The sequence below is a fragment of the Apteryx rowi genome, unplaced genomic scaffold (assembly GCF_003343035.1).
Source record: "Apteryx rowi isolate R43461 unplaced genomic scaffold, aptRow1 scaffold_352, whole genome shotgun sequence".
In the NCBI taxonomy this organism is placed as follows: Eukaryota; Metazoa; Chordata; class Aves; order Apterygiformes; family Apterygidae; genus Apteryx; species Apteryx rowi.
The window spans coordinates 505061-529290 of NW_020449997.1; the positions used below are offsets into that span (position 1 = coordinate 505061).

Sequence of the window (24230 nt, forward strand, 5' to 3'; positions counted from 1 at the left end):
ATATTCCAGAATGTTCTGCATCTTTTCCCAGGTGATTGCAGAGCCTATATTACCAGACTCTTTACCTTAATTCTTGGAATCACAGAACTGTAAGGAAAGAGTATCTGATCATTGCCTGCTGCTTTCCTTTACGGATTTTTTTGATTATATTTCAAAGGTTGCCTTAAGGTTTGTTGTTGTTGTTGTTGATGTTTTTTCTGGTAATTGTGAGCATTGCAACGTGGATGGTACTTATCTTTCTGGTGTTAGTGATGTATGCCTAGTTTCCTCCAGCTGATCAGAGCAAATCAGCTGAACGAAGATACCATACTGGACAGAAAGAATCCCAAACATCATTTTAAACAACAGCAATCTGATTTCTGTATTGGTGTACTAGCAGATAATTCAAGAGTTTCCTCTTGCTTTTCTGTTGAGAAGTTCAGTGTTGATTCCTCTATGATCCCACGTATTTCCTTGAATTGCTTCCAAATGCATTTCTGTTTCTAGGGTTCTCAGAATGACTGTACGAAGACAGCAGCAAAGACTCCAAGTCAAATTTCCCTTCTTGAAAAGTCCTCATGGCTGTGCATCTTCTTCCATTATCCTTTTGTAGATAGAACACAGGTGGAATCTGCTATCTTTAACACTTTCTTGCAAAAAATTCCCTTTACTTCAGATCTGCTGAGGTAATGACTACTTTTTGTCATTGGCTCAAGTAGTCTCCTTTCCTCCGGATACCTGGATTCCTGCATAATTCCTTCCTGGATTACTTCAAGGAGGAAAAGACAGAACCAAACTTTGAACTGCCTCTCTTTTATTCTGTGGCAGGCGTAGAAGACAGTTACCACTGTAATAAAGCAAGTGTGAATTCAAATCTCAAGGTTATGTGGTCTAAAATAAGACCTATATAATGCATTATTCTGGTACCATGAATACGTTGATTTCATTAAAGCTGCATAACCTGAAGAACACTGTATTTTTAGATCTATGAGCTTTGTCACTACTCTTGGCAATGTCTGGAAATGCTTCCTAGACTCCACATCCACAAGAGAACCACCCTTCCTAGCTACTTGCATCTCATACACAGCCTTCATTGGGCATGCAATCATAATGAACCTAATGAAAGTTCAGGGCAGAGATGTGGTAATCGGCAGTCTAGAAGAATTCTTAAACTAGGGAGTAGCTTCTTAAATCCCTCAGCTTTAGCTGACTGTGAGCTTGCTATCATTTCATTGCAAATTCCAGACTAGTTACTTTAAAACGGTGCTAAAAATAATCCCATTCTGCGAGTAATTTTATCCCCAAATTTCCATTCTGCTGCAAGGCATATGTCAGGAATTGTATAGAGTTATGCTGCTTGGATGGTTCACTACACTAATGTCTTTGGTACACACAGAATATGCTCTGTAGGCATACTACATTCTCCTTTATCACTCCCCATCTCCTTACTCTGCTTTCCTTAGGCCAACTGAGTTCATGAGAATAACGTACAGATCCATCTGTGTGGACTTCTCTGAAGAAGTGGATCTGCACAGGTGCAGTTGAAGGGTTGTGGGCAATGGGTTTTGTGACGAAGTGTCAAAAAGAAAGAATCTGATTTGGTTTGTAGAACTTGCATTGTGTGTAACAGTTAAAGAAGAGATGTTAATCTTTTTACTTGTAAATTCAGTGCATTTGATCCCAAAGCTAATGAATGATATAAAGCATAAAATCACCGTGTTATTTTCCAGAGAAATATTATTTACAGATATAAATATATTCTAGAGAAATATATTTAATATTATTATTAGCTAAGTAGTGTCCTTTCACATCTGATTCAAACTGCAGTTTTATAGAACAGAGAAAAACTTCCTCATCCTGAAGTATAACAAAAACAAATTCACATTCACTCCCTGAAGAAATTGCTATCTTGTTACACAAATTCAAATGTAAGTGTTTGGAAGATATGTTTATTTGGTTGGAAGATATGTTTATTTGGCACCATATTATACATATGGATGATAGATTACTATTATTTTCTTCCTGTGTCTATTTGAAAACAAAAGTAAGTATATACTATATAGCATTATATATTTTTTAGCCTTCGAGAGGTTATGTTCATTTCAGACATCAAATTCAGGCTAAGCAAAATGTCATACTTTGTTTACTAATTTCATACTTATCTTTTCTTTTAATATCCTGTCTTGGTTCTCTAGTTATAACGTAGATGCACCTAAAGTTTGCTAGAAACATTTGCCATTAGCTTCTTCTAAAAAAATTAAATTTGAGGATAATCCTACCTCCAGAGCTTATTCTGTTCCTGGCCATTGACTGTGACAGTGAAAGGCTCATCTGAAAGCACTGGAGCATCCCATCTAAAAGCATAAAACATATTACATTTCATGAAAAAGCTAATTCAGATTGTTTAATTCTGGTAATATTGCCTCTGTCACCTTCAAAATCAAAATGTTCTTTCCTGTTACTATAAAGAAAACAACCAAATTGCTTAAAAACCCATTTGAATACACAGCTGCCTTATGTTGCATACTAATTTGATTTAAAACGCTTGTGCTTCACCAGCATTTTTTACATAAAACACACTGGTGAATTTAACAAAGAAATATAAATATATTTTAGTAATTTTTGCTGATAGAGTACACTATAGTGTCCACAATATCCCTGGACTGAACAAAAATCTCATTGCAGTATTGGAAGGCACTAAACTGAATGTCTTTCTGTATTTGTTTGCTCAATGCTTTGGGCATTGTGCCAACCTCATTGCGAATAACTGCATTAGTCAAGTGTATCCAAATTATTACAACACAGCGTCCATCCCAGTTATTGCTGTTGAAGCATTTTCTGAATCTTCACATCACTAGAAACATTTATTTGAGGGGAGAGCTTTGCATAAATTCAGGACAATTTTAATTTTAGACAGAAAATCTTAACATCTTTACAAGTTGCTTGTGTAACTAGCTTTTCCTAGAAAGAATAATTAGAAAATCATTGTACTACTTTTGTTTACTTATTATGAACACCTTGTCTAAAGTGGGGAGCTGCCAYGGGAATACAGTGAAGAAAAGAGGAGTCAGAACAGAATTCACCATGTTTATTGTTCAGTTTACAGAAATCTGCTGTCAATAGTCATCTCACCTTCTTCTATCTTCAGTCTACCAGCTCAAATCCTTATCCCTTGATCTAAATGATGATGACACCATAAGTCTTTGCTGTTTTCTGTTTGCCATGCTTTCATAAGAGAAATCGCAGATAGTATGTATCTTAATCTTTTCTCTCCTAGAGGAAATCCTCCTCCTAGAGCAGAGATGTCCAATCTTTCTCAATATAGCAACCCTTGGATTAAAATCTTTGTATGTCTGCAAGCCACACAGCACGAGGGTCCCCATGGTCCCACCATTCCATTTCAGGTCATGGTGGGGTGAGCAGGTAGGTCCCAAAACAACTGAGTAATACTGGCTTCTGCAGCCCTTGCTGGCTTGCATCTTCTCACAGTTGGCAATTTGTTTTACCCTGCAATTTCCAGCTCAGCACAGCCCTGGTTAGGAGATATACTCCTGGAAGAAGAGATGCATTTGAGCTGCTTGAGAGCTACTTGCCATTCAAGAGAAACAGACTGATCTTCCTGCTATATACAGCTAGCCTGCCAAGGTGAAGGAAGTGCTCTCCTCCTTGGTTTAGAATCAGTGTTTTCCATCCCTTACAGTGGGTCAACAGTACTTTTTTCATTATCTTACCCCACTGAAACAACTCTTCGGCCTACCACATTAGGGGTGTGTCCTTGTGCTTTTATTCTTAACACAAGGTTCATCAATGTTCTGTATTTTATTAAGCCTTTTGGTTTGGGAGTAAAAATTCTAGCCTCTTCTGCCTACATGTGCTACTGAGTTTGTTGAGCAATTTAGCATGGTGAGATAGTATTAAACAATTTAGCAATTTAGCATTAGTGAGATAGTATTAAACAGTCATGCACCAGATAGTTTTGTCTGGTGCACTGTATTGTCCAGAAAAGTATATATTACCACGCAGTGAAAATCTATATTAAAGATCTGTTGAAAATTCTCTAAATCTCCTGTAAAAGAGAATTTTTAAAACCATTGACTTTGGAACTCTGACATTTTGATCACATGAAAAACATATATTGATTTTAACAATATATTACAATCATATTTAGAATAATATGTTACATTAAATATGTGTTTATATTAATATTTTCATACATTGTACCAACTCATAATTAATTGAAGAAGCAGTGGGAACAATGAAACTTTCAGCAATTGTCAAAATTTAGTGAGAAGGTAGGAACTGCTGTTAGAAATAATTTCCTGATGAAAAAAATTCTGTAATAAAATGAGATCTTAGGAGAAAGTTATTTTTGGTGGAAAACTGAAATTTTAAATGTTCCTCCGTCTATCTCTAATAACTGCCAAAGACACATTTTTGCTGTTTTTAATAATAAAGTGGTGTTGATTTTATGGTTAAAATTGTAAATAACAAAATATTGTAGAAACTTATGGGAACTGCATTCTGTACCAGCCCCAGAACCCTCTACTTTCTTGGCAACAATGTTTTCAGAAAACATTTCCTCTTTGCCTCACTATGAGGTAGGAACTCTTCTTTTGCAGGATCTTTTGCTACTAGATAAAGTGGGTGTTTTACACTAGGAATAAATTAAATCCTCATAGGTATAACATCTCATAAATGAGCCCATACCTGTAGTTTCCACATCCTAGCCTATTGCCTTTCCAAGCTCTTCAAACATTTCCCAGCACAGGAGACCAGTGTCTTCTATTTAATCAAAACCTAGAACTCCCCATATAAACTTACCAAATCAAGTCTGTTGAGGAATTACTCTTCCCTCTGTCACCTACAGTTAATAATTTTCTTTTAACTTTTATGAAACATAAATTCAGGAATTGGTGTGAACATGCATATTAGCATAATATGGAGGGATGAGGGAATGAATAGAAAAAAATCTGGTAGGGGCATTCTGGTACAAATCCTACAAATCCTACTTTTGAGCTATCCAAACACTAGCATCTCTGGGCCTGGCCAAAAATAAGGACTTAGACTCAGCAAAACCACAAGAGCAAGCCCCAGCTTCTTTGCTTCTACCCCAAAGCGTGCCAGTGTTACTGAGTGGAATGTAGATATCTAAGATTCACCTAGACATCATCACATAGACATCTAAAATAAATACACACTTTTAGGAGTTAAGAGCCTACGCCAAGGCCTTTCTACAGATATGATGACAATCCTTATTGAAATAATGATAGATAATATTTCTTCCGTGTTAAACCTTAGAAAACAAGAATGAGAAATGTTCTGTTTTGGGAAGTATGCACAGCTGATTTTTGCATTTATCACAACAGTACTGTAGCAAGATTTTCCATGTGGTCACATCATTATCACATTTCAGAGCTGAAATATTTTATCTCACTAACATAACTTGGAACAAAATTGCAAGTTTTAATGGCAGACTACCATGCACAAGTTTCCTCAAGGATAAAGTAGTTCTGATTCTTGACACATGAACAAGTTATTGTCCATCAGCTGCACAATGGTAACTGTCTGTGTTCACAATTCAACCAACGATACCAATGTATGGTAAATTATCCTACTATCAGTGAGGGTTAGTGATTTCCCAGTCCGATGTAGGTGCACCTGCAATGTGGATAACTGGAGGGAATTTATGCAGATATGCAAACCATGTAACTAGAGGCATAAATACCCTGTCTTGTGGTGCTACTGATAGGTGTATAGCTTTTTAAGTAACACCACCGTGTTTCTGTGCCTGCCTTAAATTATCTCACGTTGAGCACTTGTTACAGAGTAAAAGCACGCACCCTGACTAAATGACAGCAGCTGGTGCATGGTAACCTTTTTATGTGTCAAAGCCCTCTGACAACTTGAGTTTTACATATGCTTTTGGATTTTTTTTTATATTAAATCATCAATCTGCCAAAAGTCATGTTGCCATGTTGTTCCCAAAAGTCACACTCAAAAGTGAATGATCAGAGACTACTTCTGTTTTATTTGGGCAAGAACAAACACTTGTAGAAGTCTCTGAGCTTTTTTTGTAAAATTTTGGGGAAAGAATTAAAGGCAGAGCCATTTTCTCATGAGTATCTAGTTGAGCATCAGATTCTACTATGTGATATCATGAATACATGTACTTTTGAAAACAAGAAATCAGTCTCCTTTAGTAGCTTCCCTAAGCAATCCTAATTTTTTTATGTATGTTTGTTTAACTATTTAAATATAATCTGCCTCCCACTAGTTTAGTAATATCAGTTTTGTATATGGTGAGAAACTATAGCCATACCTTTTAAAAATTATTTGAAGCAGTTACAGTACATATACTCCCCAGTTGCAGTATGTATGTACCATTTAGTCAAAGGTACTGAGAACATAGGCAGCAATGGAGGCAAATCTTAGTGACCCACAGGGAGAATGCAGATAACCAGCTTTCTTTCATGTTAACATTTTGACATTCATCAAGAGATCTGACATTACTTTCCACTATTTGGAAGATGCTGTTCCCACCAGATATTTCAAACTGCCTTTTTGGTTTTCTGAGGGGGAACAAAGGCTTAGACCTTTGAATTCTCCATGCTACCAGGTGGAACATTTCATAAAAGGGATTATTGTTGATTTCTTTAGTCAATATGAATTTTCTGAATGTATTTTCTTCCCAGAGAGAAGACATTGTGAAGAACAAAATCTAGAGACCGCAAAGAAAGAGATATGTCTGTATCTCTACGCAAAATGATTTCACGTGGTACACTTCTGACATATCTATACAGGAACACATAGAAGCATTAAGGGGAATTAACTTAAGGTATTAAGTCAATGTATATAAGCTATGTTCCCCTTTCCTTCCCCACATATTTTGTCCTATTTAGATGTAAGGTGATCGAAGTACAGCAAACAAGCCCTAAGAGGATCTCTCTGGTACTTGGAAGATCTTAAGCTACTTTGAACCTCTGTGTGAAACTCAGCTTCCTGCAGCCATACTTTCCTTCCAGAATCAGATGAAAAGACAGTTCTAATTCAGAATTATAACAAAAATGCTGTAATTTTCTAAAGTATTTCCCGTGATCATTAAAAGCACTGTCAGTCACTGAACAGTGACTGACAATCAGTTCAGTGAAGTCCAGCTGCTGCCTAACTGTGGTATTGGAACATGCAGTCTGGGACACTAGGCAGCTACCCTGCAAGGGTATTTTATTAAATCAATATTAGTGAATGGTGCATAAAATTGTCACTAAGGTAAGTATATTATAGTATGGTTTTATTCTCACACTGTTCTGTTGCTGGGGAGCTACCTCAACAGGGTTTCCAATTCAGAAGTGTGCCTGAAGCCAGGAGTTTTATCAACTCTGTGTCAAAGGATGTCTGGCTCTCATTCATATATAATTTACTCTTATTACATGAGATATTTCTATTGTTCTGCACTAACAGTTGTATATTTTCTGATGAAGGTTTAAATCAACTGGGAACCAGGGTATAAATAGAGTTTCAGTATTTTGTGCCAAATATGGATTGTTTGTGTTCCTGTTAGCTATGGATTGTAAGTGTATTATTGCTTAAGGAAAATTTTCAGTATTTTCTTTTTCTTTCAAGTATTTATTTACTATTTAATAAATAGGAACTTTTCAAGTATTCAAAAGGAATGATATCATTTTGAAGAAAAATGTTTGAGATGATTGTTAAAATAAACATTTGAGTCTACCTAGCCTGCCTAGGTATAGTATGGTTTTATTCTCACATTGTTCTTCATTTTCCTTCATGCTTTATTGAAGTTGTGGTGGTAATTTTGACAGTATCTTGGTGTTCAGTATATACTAGCTGGATCTAGAGAAAAGCTGAATAACTACATAGCCGCAGGATTCTGTAACAAAATTTTATTCTCCAGATAAGATCTCCTCCAAAGTTTTGAAATTTCTCCAAATTTTATTTGACTTATATCTATCTGCTGTATGTTCATTGTGTCTGACTACAAAGCAGTATATTCACTGTGCAGTGGTTAACAAGAGCTAACATTTGCAGAACTGAGAACCTTTCAGGATTCACATATACAATTCAGTCCTTCTTTATCCATGTCTCTGGGAAAGCCTTTGGCTGGCCTTCCTGTGTTCCCACCTTCTGGGTAAAGGCAGCCAGATGTATTTGTTCCATGCAATGATGGGCAATGCTTGATGCACGTCCTCTGTACACACATTGCAGCACTCATGATCCCATAGCCATGTGAACTCTCAGATGCTGTTGATATTGGTAAATGTAGAGCTGAGCCTGGCTGTGTTCCAGAATAACACTTTGAGCTTCATGGTGAAGGTGGCTTTATACACATATTACCAGCTGTTTAAGTATCCTGTGGTATGTCTGAAATTAGCAAGTGATTATACTTTTTGTTATAATGTATTCCGTCATTGTTATTGTTTTATGTATTATCTCTTTTTCTTCAGTAGTGATAAGAAGTGTAATTCGGGATATGAGCTCATAGTTTCTGTTCACTTTCTGGGCAGCTAGCTTTTGATCCTTGCGCTTCCTAATTTATGAAAGCCATGGTTAACCACAGCTTTTGTGTTAAAATTCACATTGTCAAGTGGTAACCTAATTTTTTCTCTGGAAATTCGGATGGATCAGCCTGTTGAACTAACAGTGAGGTTCTTTCTTTCACTTCAGATTTCTTTTTTAATTGTATCACTCTGTTGGAAAAGTAAAGGAGTTATTCTAATGCCTATGACCCCCTTCTTCTTCAACATTTTCCAGATGAGAAAATTATCAGAACTATTACAGAACTCCCAACAAATATTTGACTTTGTTAACTCTATAATCATTACATTATTCTCCTAAACGTGCCCAACTTCTTCATTGTACAGATAAACACATCAATAATATTGTTTAAGAAGATGGCTGCCTATTGAAAGTGTGTTACAAAATCAGTACCATCAAAATCCCCTGGGAATGATCTCAGAAAGCAAATGACATTTGTGAAAAGTATTCTGGATGAAATAAATATTAAAACAAGCTGAGTATGGCTGATTGAGATTTTGTTTTCCTTGAAAGATGGCAGAATTCAGAACAGAATTCTTCATAGGACTTTATTTATCAGCTTGAATAGAAAAAACTGTTAGGGTCTAGGTCAGAATTTCTACTCAAATTGGTTTGCTTGAACCCAGTTTGGACCAGTGGCTTCAACATCAGTCTCAGATAACCCAGATTGATTTTCTAAAGCCAGGAATGTGTATGGGTAGATTTTTCTCACCCTCTTCTGTAATTCATACCTGCTCTGAATTAAAGCAGAGCAGAGAACTTGAACTTTGATCTTCCACCTTCTGGCGAGTGCCATAGCCACCTGGTGGTTGACTCATATGGCATAAGTGAATGCCACTCTAACTAGTTTTTCACATAAGAAAAATTGAGAGATCTCAGTATTACCCTAATATGAAAAAAGATAATGTTTAAAAGTGTGAAAAGATTGTGGCACAGAAGGATTCTTTCCCACACATCTCTAATGCTAAGTTTTACTTAAGATCAAAAGCCGCCCTTCTTTAAAATGTAAATATTTTCTTCTGTCTATGTAGGTATAGTTTTTGCAGTAATTAACATTTAAAAAGCTTCTCAATAGCTTTGCAATTCAAACATTAATGTTTAAACACTGAAGAGTATTCTTAAATGCAACTATTTGGCTAAAAATATAAATATAATGTAAAAGAATGTAGTCAAATGATGGCTATCATAAAGTGATGCTGTCAGTTCTTATATAATGAAAGAGATTAAGTGAATCCTTGCTAATGCATTATTGGTATGTGAAGAACAAGAAGAAACAAATCGCACACATTTTCCCACTTAATTATTGTGCTAGACACTCATTGTCATATCATTGACCTATTTGGTCATGCCCAAGTTAATCATGCCTGAACCTTTTCCCAGTGGGAAATAAGCTTCTTCACTTCCTGTCTTGCAGGAATATCAACTAAAACTCAGTCATATATGCCCATAGTCTGATCACTGCAGCCCACCGTAACCATCATCTCCAGCAGGAGACTGCCGTCTGCAGCATGCCCGCAAGAGCCAGTGTCAGAAACCCATCACTTCCCGTGTGCCTTCATTCAACTCCATTCAATCACTTACTACCTTAAATTATACCAAACTCTGTTTGCCAGTCCTCCCCTCCTTTTTTTTGTTTGCAGGGAACTGTTTTGTCACACTGAAACAGAGTTTATGTGCAGTGACAGCCTAATAAGCCAGCAACTTTAGTCGCTTATTAAAGTCAAGCATGTGTCTTTGTTTCATGTTGCTAATGATGTGGAACCATGGAGGCCTGAGTATATTTCGTCTGGACGGTGTGGGAGCGAATGCTGAGAGCTCATTACTTGGCTCCCCATTGGAATCCTGCAGGCTTCTGCTCATCGAGGAGACTGTGGGGGCTTTGACAGAATTATTATACTGAATATTTTTAGACTCATTAACTATATCACCAAAGCAAAACATCTCTTCCTTAGATGCAAATGGCTGCAGCTACTGTGGCTTTGCTTTAGTTATTGCAGAAAAAAGGATGAAGCTTGAAAACAACTTAGGGAAAAGATTTTCATGCCTGAATGTTTGAATTTGTAACTTATATTGAGAATGTGTAAGCCTTTTTTACCACATTTAAGCCACTCATGTATAAGTGCTACTTAAAAATGCATATATTAGGTTTCATGTAGTAAGGGGTGCTCAGTCTTCTAAATTTAGAAAGTGCTGTTGAAGTACACAGCAAAATATGAGCTTTCAGAATTCCACTTTCATACTCCAGAGTTAAAAAAATTAAATGTAAAAACTCATGTTAAAGTAATATAGATGCTTGAGTTAAGCCTTTTCAAAGGTAAAGAAATTCAGAGTTAAGGCTAAAAATTCTGACTTTCCTTTAACCTAAGTACTGGAACATATGTACTGTGCAGTATGAAAAATCACACACTTCTCCAAGCCATGCAATTCCTAACCACAACAGAGTGATTTAAAGATGAAGAGTGAGACAAAATTTTTAGCCTAAGTCTGAAATTCCTTGCTATGATGGTTTTAAGTTGGTTCTTAATGTTACTTTATTGTAGCTTTTTGTGGTTTAATTGAGACTTAAGATGTACTTGAAGAAAAATATGAATACCTTAAAATTAATTCTTCAGAGCAAAGGACAGAAAATTTCATTTATGACTCCATTTGTTGGAAAAGTTAAGTTGGCTGTGAACTGTTCAGTATTTCACATTCTATAAAATTATATTTTGATTTCTTGACGGAGACATTTTTCTGTATGTTGTGTACAAGCTTACCTTCTGTAAATATGTACTTGAGTAATTGTAGAAGTATATGGACATTTAAAAAAAACCTTACAGATACATGTTTTTTCTCAAAATGTGTGCAAGATTTCATTGGGGTTTTAGTCTCCAAAATGATTATAGGTGCAAAATCAACTATTTTGATTCCTAAGAAGAAAGACGTTGCTTTTATTTGTGGTTCATTTACTGCTGTAGTATTCTCTGACAATGGTGACACTGTCTTTATACATCAAGAAGTTCTTCTTTCTATGACTGCCAGGGACTCTGGAGGGAATACTTCATATCTGAAACATGTTTCCCTTTGGGATTTCACCATCAGAATAACAGTTCTGATCAGCAGCCCATTATAAAATGTTTTTTTTCTGAAGAAATGCAAAGGAATTGTTAAAAATCTGACAGATAAGTAAAGTTATATTGAACTGAAGTTCATTTTTGTGCGTATAAGAACTTCATGTTCTCCCTCAGTGAAGCAGTAATTTCTTAATATGTATAAGAGTTGATAGGAGTTTTCAAGTTAAGCTTTTTGAAGCATCAGGGTGGATAGACAGTATGGGTGCAGCTTTCCATTTCGAGATCTTGCAGTTCCTATTCTTGCCAGTTTGTGGCACAATACTATTTATTTTAGATGTTGGGCAAGGCTTTCAAACTCAAATGCTTAATGTTAGGTGTCTTAACCTTTATATTTAAGTACCTAGATAGTAGTAGCCCGACATTACTGAAAAACCTCAGCCTTTCTGAAAGATGATAGAATTGTAAATATGGGTCCCAGTTAGGAAGTCAGCTCTGAAAATGATGGCCATGTCATGCATTAAGTAATATACTTTTCCCTTAAGTAGATGACTTTTCAAATTTGAATGTAAATACTCTGTCAGGAAAATTCTCACCTGCACAACTGATTCACAGTTGTGATTTCAGATGTTTTGTGGTAAAAATAGCCTGAAGTCAACACACCTGTCTAGATACATAGATGATCCACGGGAAATAAAACAGACTTGAGCTGTAGGCGTGCAAATGCAATTGTTTCATTTCCTACATACAGTATTATAATCAGATTAGTAGATGTAATAGTACTATAAACAGATGTTCACTATCAGTTATTGTATTTACAATCTTACGTTTATCTATACTTAGAATCACAGTACAGTCACACTGTCATTTTACTTATCTTTTTTACTACCTGTGAGTCCGTGCTTTTCCAGTGTTGGGAAGAAAAGGTATTGCATTTTCTGTTTTGTTTTACCCAAAGAAAGAGATGTATCTTGCAGCTGCAAACCACTGATGAAACATGTACAATATTGAGTAAACTAAATCAAGAGGGTCTTTAGGTCTTAGAAAGTAAGATGAAGTCTTGAACTATACAATCAAGACTTATCAGATCATATGTTATAATAAACTACTTTTTCTACATTCTTAGCAGCTGTGTACCAGTGAACTCTGTATTATAAATCTTCTAATGTCCGAAGATATGCAGCTTTTTAGTTATCTATCTTTCACCTTTTTTGTAGTTGCCAAAAAGGGGTTTCCCTAGACTATGGGACAAGTTCAAAGCTTTGTACTTATATGGGTTTTCTGCATATATTGAAAATCTCTGCACTTCTTTTCTTTCTGTAGCATGCTAGCTGACTATGCAGAGTTATGTCAACTTCTGGTGCCTAGCCTCCCTATAGGATAAGAACTATATATTTTTACTGAAGTGGTTGCCTTAGATGAAACATTTTTGATGCTGAAGATGTATTTTTATTCTTGATTTGGAGACCCATGATGGTTTTACTCTATACATGTGTTCCAGGTAATAGAAAAAAATAGTAATATTTTATTTTAGATAGTGCATATGATTGAGCTCAGAAGGGGGTCAGTGCTAAAGGGCCTTTACAACTTTCAAATGAAATACTTAAAGTTACATTAAAGAAAAGTGATTTCAGTCTGTTGGGGATGGGGGTTTAATAAATTGAACTTACAGAGCTACATTTACTGATGCTCTTTACTGCTTTTCCGAACTCTGGAGTAGTGTAAAACATCCAAATAGATCAGCAAAACAAGCAGTTATTTTGCATTAGAGGAGTGAAAAACAGTTGGAATGCTAGTGAACCTAGTCTTTAGTTTGAAACAGACTCACTAATTTCATTATCTAGGATACAGTAACTGTCTGCACTAAAAGGTAGGTGTACCTGCTGTGTGCCCTGCAGTCCTGCTCTCCTGATCTTCCAAATTGGGAAGCTTTTGAAGCACACTGTGGTTCCCTCTTTGTTTGTGTGCCCAAATTTTCTTCCAAAAGAAAGCAAGGTGTATGTGGAGCATTTAGGATCTTTTTTCAGCATGATGATCCTAACTGCCATTACTTGATCTGACTCACAGATCATATAGAGTGACATTGTATAGAAACAACTGGTGCGATTTATTTTTTTTTTAACTTTATAGGCAAACTCACAAAATAGCCTTCACAGATTTAAAACAACAAACAAATGTAACATAGTAGAAAGGATATTTATATAATTATTAATGTTCAGCTTTTTACAAAAAATCCATTGCTTTTCTCCCATAGTTGTACATGTTGCCTCTTCTTCCCTTGTGGCATGAAAAACAGAACTAAGAGGGTGCCAAGGACGATGCCCATTTCAGGAAGTCACAAAGTAATTTAGGGAAGAAAAGATTCATCTGGGCAGGGGACTGATCAAATGTATTAAGGAAGATCTCTGTTAAGACAGAATCTCTCCAAAGCAGAGGTCTTGGAGTGAGGAAAGTGTTGTGTTAATTTCAGTGGTCCCCAGGTATGTAAGACAGTACAGGAGGAGACAGTAAAACGAAATATGAGGGAATCAGGGTCCTGAATATATTCAGGGAATTTTTTAAATTTGGCCACCTTGGTTTTATAGCAAGCAATCACTATAAAAACACTTTTTAACATACTATCACAGAGGAAAATATGAGAAAAAAAATTTTGAAATGTAGTGTAGTAAGTAAAGCTTTACTATTAATCATATCTCCACTTCCTTTCTCTCATGAAATCTGTATAAAGCAAAACCTCTGAATGAGTCTTTCACTTTCTTATCCCTTTTGTGGAAAGGAAAAACTGGTTAAGGTTAGCTTTAACTATTGTTACTTCCACTGTTATAAGCTGAACCTGCATCCTCAAAAGTAGAAGACAAACACGCACTAAAGGGGGGAGAGGGGACTAATAGCACCAAAAATAGAAAACAGCTTCTGTTTTAGATACTTTCCTTTTCTTCAGTATTATCATTGCAAGGAAGAATAACAGCATTGCTTTTCAGATAGTTTTGATGCATCTAAAAGGCTAAATAAAAGAAGGCCAGGGAGAGGTTCCTGGGCTCAAGCCCAAGCGGTGTTTCTTGTTGGTTTCCACAGTGCTTAGGCTTGCTTTGGCTGTAGTGCTGGCTTGTCCACGCTGCAGAGCACTTGGCCATGGATTTCTTTCCTTTGGGCCTCAGAATTGCCCCTGTGGCCCTAAGACAGGCTTAAAATTTTGTTTGCCTATTTCATTTCCATGTATCTGAAGTCATGTGAATCCATCAGAGCGATTTTGTTTAGTAGTTCTAAACTGAAGGTTTCTATAACATGCCATGGGATGTGGCATGATGACACATGTAGGGTGTTAGGGAATATACAGGTTTCTGGTGTAGTGTTGGCAGACTATGGTGTGGGGATAGCTAAACCTGTTGCAGCCTTGTTTATGGTCCCTTTTGGGAGTAGCCCCTGGAGTGACTCATATGTAGGCTTTGTCTGGAAGGGAGTACATTGGAATATTGTCTGAAATAAACCCAGACCGCGAACTAACAACAGTGCTGATGATCAGGTGTCCTGTGCTACAGTTTGCTTCAGAGTCATCCTTTATTTATTAATATCAACACATGCTCTTAGTATGGATAAAAGTCCCCTTAGTCCACTATTAATTCACAGTTTGGGGTTATTTAAGACACTTTTGTCTGTCCTTTACAGGATATAGGAATTGTGAGATTAGGACTTTGTAGAATTAGATTCAATATTTGTGGGATGGAGACTGGCAGTGGCAAGGTGAGGAGAAAGGATCAGATGAACAGGCAGTGATTTGGAAGAAACAAGAGTAGAACAGGGAGACACTGGCATGTTCCAGTAAGTATGAGTCAGTCCATGGAGAAATGGAAGAGCCTTTGTCTGTTAAGGCACTCTCTTTTCAGAGACTGAGATGGAATTAAAGATTCCTAAATTTTAGCTGTCTTTTGCTCTCTGCAAAATCCATGAAACTCTGGGGTAGTGCTTCACTCCCTTTCAGCTCTGTCTGATATGGATTATCTCTGTTATTTGGATCTGAAAGTCCTCACCTTGCTCATGTCTCTTGTGGATGTCAGCATGATGCTGCATGATGTCTTTTCATATTTGAAAGCTTAGTAAATATTAATGATTTAGTATTTTCTTTTCCTGACATCCGAATGAGATAACAAAGATCAAAAATATCTATTAGTTTTAGGAATTCAGTTTGGCATATGTGTGTTTGACTTCACAAAGTATACAGCATTATGTAACAATGCTTAAAGCATGCCTAAAGAGAAAAGCCTTAATGGATGATCTCATCTGTTTTTCTCCTATAATCCATATTATCAATCACTACCCACTTTCAGACTTTAGAAACAAATGAAGAGAAGTCCTGCAGAAATATACTTTTCCATTGCACATGTAGATCTATTCATAAAATGAGTGCAGCCATTGCTTTGAAAAAGATAGGAAAAAGACCATGAATCATATAAATAAGACTGTGTCGTAATGTAGAGGGTCTTAACGTTGCAAAAGCAACTGTAACTGGCTTTTTCAAACTTCTGAACATTTCTCTTTCCTTTTTATTATTCTTTTAAGGTAATTAATTGTGTGTGATTATAAAGGCTCCTTTTTGTATCTTTCATTTATCTGGTAATCAAGAACAAAATACTGAATCCATTTGTGTAATTGTAACTGTTAAGAATTTTGGAAATCAAGATAGCTGGAACCTGTCAACTAACTCATGGTTACCAAAGTCACTGACTCAAATCATTAATGGTTTAAGTATTTCCTCACTGAAATAGTTTGAGCAAATATGTGTTCTCTGTCCTAGTTATTATTGCTGTCAGCCCCTATCTATCTAAGAAAACTACTATTTGAAAGAGTTTATACAAACTGCATTTGAAAGAAGGATTAAAAATCCCAGAGTACTTGGCAAACATAGCAAAAATCAATCTGAAGCTTACATGATAGTAATGACTTCCTTGTTTTCCTATACGCTTGAATTTTCATCAAATCTGGAGAATTCTTCACGAGTTAGGAAAAGATGATTCCACATTCATAATCCTTGTTAAGAAGAAAAGTGAATATAGACAAATTTTAAGGTATATTCTATTGAATACAGAAGACTTTGGAAGTAGAGTTCATCAATTTTTGTCTAATCTTTTTATTTTAATGTTTTCTATGTAACAAGTTGTAAATAAGATGCCTGTATAATAAATTTTGTAATTTATATATGTAAAACTTTTCTTATAATATCATATATAAGGTGTGCATATTCTTGTGTCCCACAAACACATAGAACTAAGTGACAGTAACAAGAAAATGAAAATCTGCCAGCAATATTAATGACACAAAAAATGAGGTTACAATTTATTTAACATCTTTGATTCTATTAACTTCTCATTAATAAAAATTAAGTTTTCAGTGCAGCCTTGCTTGGGGTCTGAGAGGGATGCGACGTTACCGGCATTTCACTAGAGTCTGTGACTCCAGCATGGTTCCTCCAGACAGACTGCTTGAGGTTTAGGTAGCCTGTGGGGACTCAGCTCCCAGTTCTGTAGTGGGTGGCTTACACATTAGTGGCTTACACAAGAGCCAGATACTTGAACCCTGGAGGTCCTAAGGTGTTCTCCTAAATCTGGGGCACAGGTCCAGAGGACTTGTGCYGCTGGGGCCAAGAATGTCAGTGTTTTAAAAGTCTGCAATTTCAAGGCAGTCAGCCTTGTCAGTGTTAATAGGCTCCCTGTTGTGGTGCTAAGGGATGAGGCATGGATCTGTCTGGGCTAGAGCCTGGACTCTTAGGACTTCCAGTTTCATTGCTGCAAAGTAAAATTGAGAAATCCCAGGGGCCATTACAGTTGCTGAGCAAATTTGACTTTAGTTGCTATTAATTTCACTGGTATTGTTGCTTTTGGGTTTTGACTAATCTCATAAATTAAAAATATGATTGTCCTATTTGGCCATCTTTAGTAGTGTTGCAATCTGCAGTGCTTACTGATACTCTTTCCCTTCTCCTTTAAGCATGTCATGAAGTACAAGATTCAGCTTTGGATGTTTCTGGCTGCATCTGTGCTCTGGAAGAGAGGCACTCTATGGCACATCCAGTTCTGTTCTGTGGATGCACAGCTTGGCTATTTCCCCATTCAGCATCAGGACAAGACTGACATGCACATCACCTGTACAAGGGCCCTGATTTTCCTTGTGCTGGAAACTGAGGTGTGCAGAGAGGAAGGAAACTGTGTTGTGCTTCTATAGGCCCTCCAGATTAGGGGACCATGGGGGAGTGCCTGCAAGGTGAAAAATGAATAGGGAGAATCTTATAATTGCTACTTTCAGAAAGCAGGAATGCAGACAAGTAATTTTTTCCTTTAGAAATTAATGAAGTGACTTGAAACTTCTTAGTGTATCAGCAAATGAAAAGTTATTTAGATTTTACATAAAAATTTTAAGTGAGCAGCAGAAGATAAGAATCAGAATCTTCTGTGGTTAAAGTTTTTATAAGAGTCTGTACCAGAGACCTTATCACATTGCCAATTAAAGTGCTGATTTATAATTTATTACAAAATATAATAAATTATTTACAATAGCATTACAATCTGATAGATGGCTGTCAATGTCTGGATGCTGTCGAGAAGGAAAAGTGAGGGGAAAACAATATGCACACAGAAACAACAGGATTAAACTTGAGGAAAAATTTAGAAGTAAAAGCATGGCGAATTGTTAAAGAACATTTTGAGCAATTGCATGACTACTAAAGACAGTAATGAAGTCCAGGAGTGCAAAAATTAGTCTTTCCTTGGCTGCAATACAAAACATCCCTGTTGCAACCTGCTTGGCTATGGTTGACCCAGTATAGGTTAGCAGTGTACATAGTATATTGTTATTAGCCACCTTGTGTGCCATACCACTCAAAGTTCTCTGTGGTCCAGGTTCATTTGAGTCTGTCCTCTTATCTGTGATAGTTTCCTTGAAGAAAAACAGTTTTAGTTTGTTTACATTCACAGTTTTGCTGTATTCCACTGATACTGCAAATATTCTGACCTACTCAAAGCCCATGCACATATAAAGAGGCACAAGCTACGTTTTGATGTTCAGATTGGAAATGCAATAACAGACTATCTGCTTACTGATTGAGCTCTCTAAATTTGAAGGGGGGAAGACAATGTAGAGTGTAGTACAGCAGGTAGAAAAGCAGAAATTAAGAAACTTTTATATTTACTCATACATTTCTTTAAATATTTACTACAAATAATGTATTTGGGGTTTTTTTTCCAACAATATTCTTTCCTCATATTTGTTTCTTTATTAAGTGTTGAGATGGAAATATTCTAGATAGCAGATGGAAATATAGTTGCACTTGCAGGGTGGAGAATTCTCAATCTTGCCTTCTTAGACACATGCTTTCTTATTTCTTATTATTCATGTTATTCTCATTCTTGTTCTTTTTGTTCTGGTTCTTCTTATTCATATTCCTCTTTCTTCTTCTTCTTAGAACTGGAAGAGGGAAGTACAGTGAATTAGTACTTTTGGAATATCATCCAAACTTCTTTGGATTATGTGCTAACCTACTGTCTGACCTTACGTGGCACTGTGGTATTTCTTGTACGTTGGGACTTTTATAAGAATGACTTATAGAACTTATTGAAGGATGACAGTGTGTGGTTTCATTTAGCCTTTTTCTTCTATTCACGCTGTGCTTCCCAGTCTGAAATGTGGCTGAATCCCTAAGCACTTTTGAGGACAATTTTTTATTCCAGTTATCTTAATGACTAGTTAATACAATACCTATTATGACTAAATGAAGCTAAGTCTCTAACTAATTGTAAACTCCATTTTGTACTGTGAGCACCATTTCAGTTTCTGTCTTCCCTGAAATATTCACTTTGTGATGTAATGTCCATCCTGGGTAAAGACCAGGTTGGGGGAAAACACAGTCAAATCCTGACAAGAACTACTGATTTGAGTATTGTGTTCTCAGATCAGAGAGTGAAATAACTCCTCAAAAATCTCAGTGATAATGCTACCAAGACTCATATGGCATAAATAACTGTACTGAGAAGCTGATGTGTAGATGTGGTGGTGATGGGATCTGACACTATGTAAACCTCAAAGGATGCTTATGTTTAGTAAGCAAGAAAGGCCATTCTTTTGCCATATGTAGACCTCCAGGCCAAGTAAGAAGGAACAGCTGTCTGGCCTAAGGATGCAGATCAGGACTAGAGTCAAAGTCAGGAAGAGGGTGACTAGGTCGAAGAATTTTCATAAGATTTCTGAAATCTAGTATCTCTGGTGCTAGATGAGAAGAAAAGGGTGTTTGGTTACACTACAGATATCAAATTCAAGTTAGCTGATGGCTTAAATACTTCAGTTTATCAGTCTTGGGATATACTTTTTTCCCTTCACAGTGTAGCTCCTAGCCAGGTCTACTGTAATAGCCTCCAACCACGTATATTTTCCCTACCTCCCCCTCCTTGTTGAAGTTGGACTCCCTCCAGCCTTTGTGTCCCCTTTTTGCTCCCATCCTGCCCCATTCTCTCCCTCAACAGTTCTTATTATTTGTGGAGAGCATGGACCTCTGTGCAGCTGGCCCTTTCCAACATGCTTTTAACAGAAAGCTCAGAAGACTGTTTGGCCATGTAGGCTGTATCTAACATGCGAAATAAGAGAAGACTAGGGACCTAGCTTGACCTACTCCCACAGTCCTCCAATCTGCTTATTTATGGTCCCCTGCTCTGTTTTGGCTTGTGCTAGCTAGCAAGAGAATATCTCTCTCTTCCAAGAGAATGCCTAGCATGATTCAAAGTATAACATGCACCAGGGACTGCTCCCAGTAGGGAATATGGATGAGACAGCACCAGCTTCAGTTCCCTCAGCACAATACAGTATTCCACCACTATCCCAAGAGGCTTTGCTGTACCCAAGGGTATGCAGTCCCTTAACTCAGTTTCATCTACACAGGCTGAAACACAACCTTCACGCTGTTTGTCATTCAGAGGTTAACACTCCCCCCACCCCCAATACTATTTGTGTCTTAGGGCAATGAGTCTATTACATGGGACTAAGAAGCACTATGTCATGTGAACAAAGCTAGCCTGTGCTGTTTAGCCTTAGTACCGGAGAATGGTTCCTAGTTCTGTTTATTTAACGGTATGAAAGTAGCCCCAAGGGTTGAGAAACAATGTGTGTCTCTAAGATGCAGTCAGCCATCAGCATATAGGTAACATCTGGCAAGAAGTTATGCAAATCTTAATTGGCCAGCTGTTCTTCTGATTGATTAATTGCCTTCTAGGAAGCACACTTACCTCTCAGTACTCAAGCTAGCTAGGCAGAATACTGCTTACACTGGTTGGGGGATGTATTTGTGCAAACCTGTTTAGGAGATTCCTCCACAAATTCTGGATTTGTTCAACCTAATGCCATGTCATTCCTGTAATGGTTAACTGAAACCTTACAGGATTAAAAAACTGGGAGAAGTGGCTAATACACCAAATGTATCAGTCCAGGAGGGACCACAAAGGTGGTTAAAGTATTGCAGCATCTCATATGAGGAAAGGCTGAGAGCTGGGGCTGTCTAGCCTGGAGAAGAGAAGGCTGAGGGGAGGATCTTATGTGTAGAAATAGCTGATGGGAGGGTGTAAAGAGGATGGAGTCAGACTCTTTTCAGTGGTGCCCAGTGACAGGATGAGAGGCAATAAGCACAAACTGAAACACAGGAAGCTCCATTTAAACATAAAGAAAAACTTCTTTACTGTGAGGGTAACAGAGCACTGGAACAGGTTGCCCAAGGAGGTTATAGAGTCTCTATTCTTGGAGATATTCAGAAGCTGACTGGAGACGTTCCTGGGCAATGTGCTCTAGGTGACCCTGCTTGAGCAGGAGGGTTGGACTAGATGATCTCCAGAGGCCTTTCCAGCCTCAACCGTTCTGTGATTCTGTGGAAATCAAGCTTCTGTCAGAGCTAAATGGATTCTGAGGGCAATTGATCCAAGCAGCCAGGATCACATGCAACTGCTGAGGCACCTAGGCTATTGAGGTGCATAGTCACACTGCCCAGAAGGGAGACAGACACAAAGCTGGTACCTAGGAATAGGCAATTAACTAACAGAGCTCATCAACACCTAGCCAGATGCCAAAGGCCTAGAAACACATAGGAAACGGCAGTTATATCTAATCACAACAGACTGGTTTTTGGCCAGAGAGCAAAAAGGAGTTGATTTGTGATCCTTGATTTCTCTGTCATAAGGTTATAGGGGATAATTGACAAATAAATGTGTCACCTAAAAAAAATAAAATATACTATTTTGAATTTCATTTTACTGCTTTGCAGTGATGAGGAGATATTTTTATATGAATCAGAAGCAACAGTGTAATATGAATGTTTATTATTATAATGTTTGATGTTTGTTAGTCAGTCAGAAAGATTTATTTCCCAGTTCTGCTAGATCTACAACTTAAGTACTTTTCGGTAAGTAATCTTAGTGTATTTTAACTTGTAGCAATGTAAGCATGAATTCACCATTCACAAAGATGAAGCTGATCTCATACCTCACTATTACCTTGTTTCGGAAGGTGATGACACATATTCATATTATCAGTTAGTTTACTAGTTGTATTTTTAGGATCACAAACTCATGAAAAAAATTCTCAACAGCATTGAGTGTTAAAAGAGTATTAGTTTGCTTTTTGAATAACATGCTAATAATTATACTCCTGAAATCCTTTAGGAGGGGACAGAGGATGATATATGGTATTTTATTGTGCAATTTCTTTTCTTCAGTGTAAACAGTAGAATCTATAAAAGGAATAATTAGACATTATGGCTGCATGTATCAGGAGAAATTAATGGCAGGGTCAGGAATTTCTTTGAAGCAATCTTATTTGCTTTCAGGGTTTTGGCACTTCAGCTTTTGATGTCTGACATGTTCCTCTAACGGCCTTGTGTAAATACCAAATAATAGTTGGGAAGAGTTGTGGGCTTCTGCAGATGAGAGCTTTGGAGGCAAAAGATTAGTTGCCCATAAAAACCTTTGGTTTGGGGTAAGTGGAATTATCTGCACCTTTTCAAGATGTTTCCATTATTGCTTCAGGCTCCCGAAGATGAAATAGCAGTATTTGATAATCAGTGTTACTAAATGATATAGAGAGCCATCTGGATGAGTACAGCTATACATCCCTTGTACAGCTGTAGAAATTGGCAAGTATAAAAGTCTTCAAGGAAAGAGTAGTGTCACATCTATTATATAACTATCCAGTAAATCAAACTCTAGGCTACATTTTGGGGAGCTTTATATAGAAATAATGCTTTTCATTTTCAAATTAATGAAAAAAATGCCTACAACATGTAGCCAAAATTAGCAGAAAATACCCTGATCTAAATCTATTGTCTCCTTTTCTTATTTTTCCTGACAGCAGTTAAAAATTGTAATACCAGTCTTTAATTATTCTCCTCTGGAGATGCTTTTTGTCTGCCTTAACCAGTATTTTTAGTAAAAGATTGTACTCTGATTTTTTCAGTCTTTTCTTATTTTGTTTTTCAGTGTATCTTGAATTACAATTTTGGAATTTTTTTTTGTGATTTAACGTTGCTAGTCTGCTCACTAAAGCATTCACAACTGGAATAAGGTCAAAAAACAACTGCATCTTTCCATGTATACTTGCACATCAGCTGAGATTTGTTTTTTTCATGAGGCTTTTACTCATTTTTAAAGTATATCCAGTCTGTTGACAAAAGAGCTTTGTTTAAATGAGCTATGTAATCTTTACCAGCAGTCTGTGGAACAGATTTGACAATAAAGAAATATCTCATTACCTAGGAGCTTTGTATATTGTACAGGTATAACTTGTTAGTTGAATAGTATAAAAAGATAAATATTAACTGGATTTTGCTAATAAATCTGCCATTCTTACAGTGCCAAAATCTGTAGAGTTGTTGTAATTGTCGTTTGAGTTGTAACAATGAATGGAACTGATAAGGCTTATATCATTTACATAGAATTTAGCATTCACAATGCACTATTGAATTAATATGACACAGGCATTGGGTCCTCTCATATAAGATTAGCATCATTCAAAAATAGAGAAAGTGAAGACTTAGAAGTGACATATTATTATTATTCCCTTTTTGAAATGTAATAGCAATTCACTTAGGTATGAAAATCATAGGTAACTACTGATAGCAGTGAGTAGTAGTTAATACTTCCTGTGTAAGTTTCATTCTTGTATACTACATTTTTTAATAAACTGATGTATCATGTTAAGAGAGACTGCTGCAGAATTACAAAATAATATTATGATGAATCTAGAAAGTCAGGTTTCTGTATCAGTTATACCAATGTCAGTCAGGAGTAGCATCAAATGAGTAGATTCACTGAATATAAGCCCATGTCATGCTTTAATAAAAGAATGCAGTGAAATAATCTTAGCTCCTGTAGTGCCAAAACCATAGGAAAACTATGTTTTAGCTGCTTAACATAGCAGTCAGATGCCTAAAGCAGATCTAGCCTCAGTATAGTAATGTCAGAAATATACCCTACCTCATGGCACACTGATTTCTAGTCTTCCCACTTTCTTCAGTTGAAGGCGTCATTGCTCCTCAGCTCTGGGAATTAAAGATCTGAGTTGGGTACACCCCCAAAAAAGAAGGAGCACAAAATTCACAATTATCTCCGAAAATTTGGGTCTGAGTGA

At 36.7% G+C, this 24230-nt stretch overlaps 1 protein-coding gene across 1 annotated transcript in view; it reads left to right on the plus strand.

Annotated features, from left to right (window-relative positions):
* Positions 1 to 24230, plus strand: part of CCDC178 (coiled-coil domain containing 178) — a 192551-nt gene that overhangs the window by 138393 nt on the left and 29928 nt on the right.